The sequence below is a fragment of the Phascolarctos cinereus genome, unplaced genomic scaffold, assembly GCF_003287225.1.
Source record: "Phascolarctos cinereus isolate Bilbo 61053 unplaced genomic scaffold, phaCin_HiC Scaffold_2;HRSCAF=192, whole genome shotgun sequence".
In the NCBI taxonomy this organism is placed as follows: Eukaryota; Metazoa; Chordata; class Mammalia; order Diprotodontia; family Phascolarctidae; genus Phascolarctos; species Phascolarctos cinereus.
In genome coordinates, this window is record NW_027555625.1 from 65796565 (window position 1) to 65805013 (window position 8449).

Genomic DNA, 8449 nt, shown 5'->3' on the forward strand with positions numbered 1-8449 from the left:
TCTCCCTTTGTTCAGTCATTTTAGTTGTGCCTGACTCTTCATAATTCCATTTTGGGTTTTCTTGGCAAAGATACTAGAGTGGCTTTATTTTTCCTTTTCCACCTCATTTTACAAATGAGAAAACTGGGGCCAACAGGGTTAAATGATTTACCCAAGGTCACCCAACTAGTAAGTGTCTGAGGCTGGATATGTCAGCCTGACATATCTTCCTGATTCTAGGTCCAGTGCTCTATCCACTGTGCTACCTAGCTGCCGAGCCTCTGTCACCCTAGTAGAATATAAACTCCTTGAGGGTAGGAACTGTTTTACTTCTTTATATCCATGCCCAGTGCTTCAAGTCTTTGCCTTGCTCAGAACAGGTACCTTTTCTATGAGAAGATGGTAATCATGTCTTCCCTCCTCTGTGCTCAATATCTCAGTCTGTCTTATAATTACTACATCACTTCCATGCTGATCGTTATCCACTGGGTGACTTTCCATGTGCTAATTAATCTTTTAAAATATAATGCCTGGAACTGAACAGAGTAATATAGTTATTTATAATCTGACCAGCACCAATGTCAATAACAATGTCACCATCCTTGAAATAAACATTACTCTTCTTTAAATGAAGTGTAAGATGATGCCTAGTTTTGTGGAGGTAGTTGTTCTCTCAAAATTCCTGTCAGGAGAACCTGAAGGTCCCTAGCAGGATCTTCTAAGATGGAAAGGCTTTGTACCCAGCAATTTACTGACTGTCATGTGAATACAAGCCTAACAATTTAGGGAGAGGCTCAGTGGGAAGGTGATTTATTAAGTGATGAATTCAACCACAGCAAATCAAAATGACCATCTACTAAGGGGTGGAGAAAGGTGTGCTTAGCCTGTTTAAATCTTAGATGTTGGAAATATTCAAAATCACATTCAACTTCTTTTTCAGCTGCATAATTGCATTGGCCCACATTTCACTTGCAGTCGACTAAATTACCAGATCATTAAAAGTAAAACTAAACAAATGGAAAGTTAATCCATCCTTGCTAAATATTATCCTCTAAGCTTTAGGCCATCATTGTATCTCCTTAGATGACAATGATGACTGTTTATGTATCTTGATAATGTCATCTACCTCATTAGTTATCCCTTCTAGCTTGATATTATTGTCATTGAGACAGCTTGGTGACCTAAGGCAGCTAAGTGAGATCATGGATAGAGCTCTGGGCCTGGAGTGAAGAAGACTCATCTTCCTAAATTTAAATTCAGCCTCAGATACTTACTAGCTGTGTGATCCTAAACAAGTCACTTAACCTTGTTTACCTCAGTTTTTTCCTCTGTAAAATGAGGTGGAGAAGGAAATGGCAAACCACTCTGATATCTTTGCCAAGAAAATCCCCGATGAGGTCATGAAGAGAAAGACACAACTGAAAAACAATGGAATGACAACAAATATTCAGTACCTTATGGTAGCACATGACCATCATCTTTACTATCTCTGACATATGATGTTCAGTTTCTCCTTGAAAATGTCCAGGAACAGGGAACAGGTTTCAGGAAGTTGTATGGTCTCTTGGGAAGAACACCAGACTCAGAGCCAGAAAATCTGGGTTCAAATTTCAGATGTGTCATGCATTATGTATCATTGATTAAGCCACTCATCCTTACCGAACCTTAGTTTAAACTTCTATAAGTTGGGGATTGTAATAGCTGAGCTACCTAGTTTATAAGGACTTTGAGAAACAAAAGTGTTGTAAAAAATGAGTGGGTGGTTTTTTTGTTTGTTTTTTAATTGTTGATGAAGGTATGGATTAGACAGTTTTTAATCTTCCTGAATGTTTTGTTATTTCTATAATAGAACATTCTCTCAATTCTATTTCACCATTATGTCCAGAAAGATACTATGAGAGTCTTAAAAGTCTAGGAAAAATCTGACTGGTGACATTAATAGGTACAGATTCCAGTTTTATGGGAAAATATAACAATTGAAATAAAGTATTCTAGAAGGGAGGATATGAGAAACACTGATACGGGTTCTTGAGGGAGGTAACAGGCATACCCCCACTGCCTCTAACCCTCATTAGTGTAATAAAAAGATGATCTATTACCTGAGTTCTTTATCAAGTGAGAACACCTCTTTGGTTGAGTAAAAAAAAATAAGCAATCAAAGGCATAAACTAAGGTTAAACAATGTTTAACCTGGGAGAAGCCCTTTTGGGTCATTGGGATATATTAGATAAAGACACACAGGAAATATATTGAGATTACTTGAAACATTAGACATGTCTCTGTAGGAATCTATCAAGGAATCAATCAAGTTGGGAAGCACTCTGGGGAGGCAGACCTTTGAGACTGTATCTACATAGAAGCAATAAGTGGTAGGGGCAGAATTGAGTTTTCTCAACCACTCTTCTCACCTCTACTTCTTTGACTAGGTTAGGACCTTGTAAACTTTGAAAGGCTGGAGACCTCCTGTTGATGCAGGTAGTGGTGTTTCCAAAACAGCACCATCTGCATCAGAGCCTGAGAGATAAGGCAGTGTAAAGCTAGAGACGCTGAGGGAAGGCAGCTAAAGGACTCAGCAAGGCACTGACCCTAAAAGCTAAGCAGAGAGCTATACCTAAGGGGAACTGCATGAGGACTCCAAGAAGGAAGTATAGGACTTATATCCAACCATGAACTATAAGCTATCTCTCTGCCACCTGTATTCACTAAGCTTGAGTCCACTTTCCCCAGAAACCTTAATGTTTGAGAAGGTGCCCTCAATTTGAGGGGGATGTTTTGTATCAACTATTCTTCTACCTCCTTGATACACAAACATTTCTAAAAATTAATTACCTTTTCCTGGCTAAGTGATAATAAATGGAGAGCACACCAAATCGAGGCTTGTGAAAAATAATAGTAGACAACACCAGCCCATTAGATTTACCCCCAGAACCCTGAAAGGAGTGATCAGCTTGCCTTTTGGGAATCCAACTTACCTCAAGTGGGAGTTGGAAGAGAGAGCCCAAATAGAATACTATTCTCTAATCTTCTCTTCCTTCCTCCTTACTTTTCTTCCTCTCTTCTTTCATTACTCTGTCCCTTTCACTCTTCCTGGAGTAAAACCAGTGCTGATCTTGGAATCAGGAGGACATTTTCAAATCCTAACTTAGCAAATCTCTTACTAGCTATGGCCATGCTTTTCCTCATTATTAAATGGATATCATAGTAGCATTGACTTTACAGGGATATCATGAAGAGCAAACTGATGATAGATGAAGATAAGGTCTGTCCTTAGTAATTTTTCAGGTGACATTACAGGTGCTGTAAACAGCAACATCAACCTGCACCTGTCTCACATCTCTGCAAGGTTGTAACAAACAAGAGGTGCCCAGTGTGCAAAATCATCCCCAGGCCTGTTGATTGTACCGTGTAGGACAGAAATGATGGGAGGAATGTCTTTGAGAGCTTCTTGAAATGAAATCAGCCTCCTCCCACTGCTGTTTCTGAGGTGGTTAAAGGATTAGCAGAAGGAATTCCCATACCTCAGTTTCCTTTTCAGAAATCAGGACTATCTATCAACCTGGGAAGAATTTGTCTTCCATCTGTTTTACCTGTTGATGTAGCTCCAAGAAATGGCTTACTCTGTTGACTGAACCAAATCTCAATTGCCTCAGCTATGCTGACCCCTATAGTCCTAGTTGGGCAACTTGCATTTTTGTGCTAGGTCCGGGTCTCAGTTTCCTCTGTTATAAGAAGGAGATTAAAAATGCTTTTTCTATCAACCCCCTGGGGATTTCATAAGCTCAGGTAACATCCCTTAGAGTTCTGAGTTCTCTCCCTCCCCTACTCCCAACCCCACCTTAGAGAAGGCCAACATTTGATTTAGTTATATACATGGAACCACACAACCCATACTTCCATATATCACTTTTTGCTCTGGATATGGATAGCATTTTCCTCCATAAGTACTTAGTTGATTTGAATATTCACATTGCTCAACTAGTGTAATCATTCACAATTACTCTTCAAACAATATTTCTGTTACGGTATATGACGTTCTCTTGATTCTGCTCATTTCACTCTGCATTATGCTGTGTAAGTTTTTCCATGTTTTTTCTAAAACCAACCTCCTTGCCATTTCTTACAGCACAGTAGTATTCCATCACAACCCTATACCACAACTTATTTAGCCATTATCCAACTGATGAGCCTCTTCTCATTTTCTAGTTCTTTGCTATCAGGTAAGATCTTAAGAGAGAATATGCTTTCAAGTAGAAGTCAGCAAACTATGGCCCTAAGAAATTTTTTTTAAATTTTTGGATGCAATAAAGTTGTTGTTTAACAATATAGAAATGATTTTTAAGTCATAGGTCACTCAAGGTTATATCCACAGGTCATAATTTGCTGAACCCTGTAGGAAGAGGATAAACAATAGATCTGTAGTTGGAAAACCTTGGTTTTCAAGACCTGACTCGTGTCTGTTCCTTGGCATGTTGTACTAGTTCTTTAACCTCAATTTCTACATCTCTGAAATGGGAATAATAATCCTTACTTTATTTCACAGTATAATTAAATTCAATTAAACAGGCATTGATTAAATGCCAATTATGTGCAAGATTCTGGTAACACAATGACCAAAAATAAGATAATCCTTGCCCTAAAGAATATTAGATTCTATTGCAAAAATATTATAAAAACCATAAAATACAATAGAAATATCAGCAGTATTTGTAGAATATTTTGAAATAGAAAAGTACTATATGCTTGCAAGCTATAACAATTATTTGGCTCTGGACATTAGACATTCAATCAAATAATTAGTTATAGGAAAAGTAATTTGAAATCTTCAAAGAATCACTTTAAATGAGTTACTGGGACTGTGCATCCTTACATTCTGTTGTGCAGGCATAAACCAGGAAGGAAGCTAAAAGCATTGTTTAAATTTAATGCCCTAATTAATTTATTTTTACTTATAAAATTGAAGCCCTTGCCAAGGTTTCCAGTAGCATTATAAAAGATTGATGCCTGCAAGATAAGAGTTTAACTGGGCCATGCCCAACCATTGAAAGAGTCTTAATTAGAAATTAATCACATTGTGATTTCTATAAAATCGATTTTGAATAACAAATGACAGCAAAGCACCAATCTCATTGAGAAGGATAGATTCACTTTTGCATTTTTCCAACCTCTTAGGATTTACTTCCTGAAGACCCTGTCCACATGCTATTTTTAACCCAATGTATTGAGAAAAAGCAACTTTCTGAATTATGCACAGGGATTCAGAAGACCATATACAATTCTGACCTGTTGGGAAAATGACACCTGGCAATATTAAATAGCAACTTTCGTCCAAGAAGTTATTGCTTCCAGAAGGCCACATTGGAATATGTTAAGTGATTCTGTTTGAAACCTGCTGTCTAGGTGAAGTATTCGACTAGGTCTCTCTAGAACTGGGTCAAGGATCTGGGTGCAAATCCTGCATCTGACTCTCACTCATGGTGATCCTGAACAAGTCTCTTAAACTTTGTAGGCCTCAGTTTGCTCATTACTAAAATAAGAGGCTTGGACTAGATGGCCAATTGTACTTCTATAATCTTGTGAATTAGATAACTTGGCCTTTTATGCTTTTCAGTCTCTGTTTCTTTGTCATTAAAAAGAAGGGGTTGGGCTTAAAAGCGAATGTCAGCTTGGGGTTTGGGACCTTAAAATACTTATACTTCAGTATTTGTATCAACTGTATTGATAACTATTTCAATATAATTAATTTCTATTGTAATCTCAGGTATTTTAATATGTATGTATGTATTGTGTGTATATATATAATGTATATATATGTGTATGTATATATAATGTGTATATATATGATATGTATATATACATGCATATGTGCATATGTTATGCATGCACGTGCAGTGCATGCAGTATACATATAGATACATGCATATACATGTGTGCACATACATATATTCATGTTTACATAAATGTGCATGCACACATGCGCACAATACCATTATATGCATGCATATGCATACATACATACATACATACATACATACATGCATACACATAGTTATGCTGAGAAGGGGTCCATAGGCTTCACTATACTGCCCAAGGGACCCACAACACACAAAAAATTTAAGAACCCTTCAGATGTAAACTAAGCCACAAGTTCTATATAAATATAAAATATTATTTTTCCTCTAAAGGGTAAGTATGGGGAAGATTGGCACTGTAGGATTAGAGACTATTAAATTCGATCCAAATAACAACAATAGCAACATATGGATTTGTACATACATACACACAAAGATGTCTATGTGTACGTACTTCAAGGTTTTCAAAGCACTTTGCATGTTATACACATATATGTATATATGTATATGGCTATATATGTATATTGTGTGTATGTACTTTAAAGTTTTCAAAGCATGTTATATGTTACACACATATATGCATGTATATGTATATTGTGTGTATGTACTTTAAGGTTTTCAAAGCACTTCACGTGCATTAAATCAATTGATTCTCGCAGTAACACTTCAAAGTAGGTGATGTTATCCTCATTTTGCATATGAGGAAACTAGGTCTGAAAAAGGTGTAGTTTTTTGGCCAGGGTCACACAGCTAGTAAATGTCTTAGGCACTATTTGAACTCAGGTCTTCATGACTCTAACCTAAGCCCAGCACTCTATCCATTGTTCCATCTGGCTGCCTCTTTATTTTACGGATGGGTAAACTGAGGACCAAAGAAATTCATAGTTTAAAAAATCTAGAACTGGAAGGGACCTCACAGGCCATTCACTACAACGCTTTCATTTTTTAGATAAGTAAAACCCCAATCCCAGTGAGTCTTTCTAGCCTCTATGTATATTGCCCCAACCCCTGCCACCATCACCACCAATAATACACCCAAACTGGCCTTCTTTTATTCCTCACCCAGCACATTCCATCTTCTATCTTCATGTTACTATCTTGGCTGTTTCTCACGCCTGGAATGTACTCCTTCCTCACTTCCCCTTCATAGGATCTCTCTCTGCTGTCAAGAAAACAGACAAAATATCACTTTCTATAAGAAACCTTTCCTGACTCTGTCATCAGCTAGTGGATAGAGCATTGGTCAGGAAAACCTGAGTTGAAATTTGGCCTCAGATATTTCCTAGCTGTGTGATCCTGAATAAGTCACTTAATCTCTGTCTACCTCAGTTTCCTCAAGTGTAAAATGAGAATAATAAGAGCACTATTCACAGGGCTATCGTGAGATAGCCAAATGAGATCTAAAAAAAAAAAGCTTAACCAAGTAGGTATTATATAACTGTGTATTCCCTTCACCTTCCCTTCCTTGATCCCTTTAACAGCTAGTGCCCTCCCCTAGTATACGTACTCCTCTGCCTTGTTAGCATATAAAAGTCCTTATGAGAAAGGATTGTTTCATTCTTTATGTTTTTATCTTAGCACTGTACTAGGCACACAGTTAAGTGGTTAATAAGGACTTGTTGACTATTGATTTGTTGATGCCTCTCCAAAGAAGAATTACTAACTCTGAAAATGTCTCACCATTACATTCTATCTCTAAATTGACTGAATTGAAAAAGTGAGGTTTAGCCAAAATACAGCTATTTGTCACTGAATTATGCTAAGAATTAGCTCAAATTTCACATCCTTGACATTGCTAAATAGTTTTGTAATGTTGTCCCAAAGAATTTGCCAGGCCAAATATAGAGTGGAAGGAATGAAGCCTGCATATATAAAAGAGTTATGGGGTGCAGTAAAGGATGCTCTTATGTGAAATTTCTAATTGTAAAATTTGACCTTAGCAATTAAGCAATGCAATGGCTACTGGAGGCTCAGGTTCTCCTGCATATCTGAATCTGCTCACATATTTTTGGGGTTCTCTTTTTTTTATTTTTTTCCAGAAAAAATAAACTGCAGCCTCATCTGTTTTATTTTATTTTTTTTTGTTCTGAGATGCAAATTACACTCTTATCAGATTTCCATGTGATTGTAAATGAAGCACAGTCTGACTCAACCATGTCTAAGTTCTTCCTTCTCTCTGTTTTCCATCTGTGTGAATCACATTTATAAATAATACAAGCTAAAAATCAAACTAAATGTTTCTCATTCATTAAAACTGTCAAGTATTTTTCTTCCGAAGACAGTATTTCCAGGATAAAATGGAAGTGCCATATGGGTTCAAATATTGGCCATTTACTTCCAAAAGTCTGACCTGGAAAAGCACGTCTATACACACACACACACACACACACACACACACACACACACGCACACACGCACGTGTGCGCGCACGCACACACACACACTCTTTTTATCTCTATTTTTGAATCTTTTCTTGCTGCCTGTGAACGTGCTTATATTTCCCTCTTCTCTTGAACCTGCCATCTTTCTCCACCCCATTCAAGTTGTAATACTATACTCCCTTTGCTTATAAATTCCTTGGAAATCTATCTTGCATTCCCTTCCTCATCACTTACTCACTC